Source organism: Aplysia californica, unplaced genomic scaffold, assembly GCF_000002075.1.
Source record: "Aplysia californica isolate F4 #8 unplaced genomic scaffold, AplCal3.0 scaffold00357, whole genome shotgun sequence".
Taxonomy (NCBI): Eukaryota; Metazoa; Mollusca; class Gastropoda; order Aplysiida; family Aplysiidae; genus Aplysia; species Aplysia californica.
In genome coordinates this window covers 330,380-331,276 of record NW_004797627.1, presented here as the reverse complement: position 1 = coordinate 331,276, position 897 = coordinate 330,380, and the positions used below count along the sequence as shown (strand labels likewise).

At 36.7% G+C, this 897-nt stretch overlaps 1 protein-coding gene across 1 annotated transcript in view; it reads left to right on the top strand.

Annotated features, from left to right (window-relative positions):
• Positions 1 to 365: 365 nt before the first annotated feature.
• The window catches only part of LOC101864078 (choline dehydrogenase, mitochondrial), a gene marked incomplete in the record, with an annotated part of 23,393 nt that continues 22,861 nt past the window's right edge, over positions 366 to 897 (top strand). The window contains 1 exon segment of the mRNA XM_035970994.1: positions 366 to 751.

Here is an 897-nt window from a genome sequence, read left to right as displayed (position 1 = left end):
CCTCTGGAACTCATAAGTCGTCTGTCTTGCTTTTTTACCCCAAACGAGAGTTACTACCCCTTAATTGAAGCATGGAAAAAGCCACGTGGTGCGGTCGAAACACGTCTAAATGAGTGAATCCAGGGTGAAAATAAAGAGAGAAAAAAAAAGAATAAAGTGATAAGACATTGGCTGAACCCCTTCACTGTTCGGTCCGAGATTGTCTCATGCTCTTTGTCAGGATTATGGAGACAATATAGTCGTGTTGGAGGGGTTGACATAAAAGCAAAAACAAAAACAACTGAACAGTACAAAAAAAATCAAAAACGTCTAACAACAACAACAACAACAACAGCAACAACAACAACGACAACAAAAACAACAACAATAACAACAACAACAACAACAACAACAACAACAACAACAACAAACAACAACAACAACATAAGTATCATTTTCCAGATAAAAGATCTGTCACAAAGGCGCCAGAATGACTGTTGCCAGCCTCTTCAGTTCTGTCAGTTAAACAAGGACCAAAGTATGTTTAATTATCAGTGTATACACCTCTTCACGGCGCTTGGACAAAGACTTGGACATCTTGAAGAGGCGATGACAGCCTAGGAAAGATCTGGAAGCAGCGTGCTTTGAATTGGTCACGAACATTTCGTTAAAACGTGATAAGAATGCATACTAAACAGCGAGTCAGAACCTAAAGGCTCTGTTCAGAAGTCAAAGGAGTAAGCTGGACGATTTCTTTGTCTGGTAGACTTTGGTAAGCGATTTGTGTTTTGATGAGAGTGTTGATAATAATAGGCCTAATAATAATGAGAGTAATAATAATAATAATAGTAATAATAATAATAGTAATAATTATAATAATAATAATGAAAAATGATAACAAAATCGCAACAACAACAA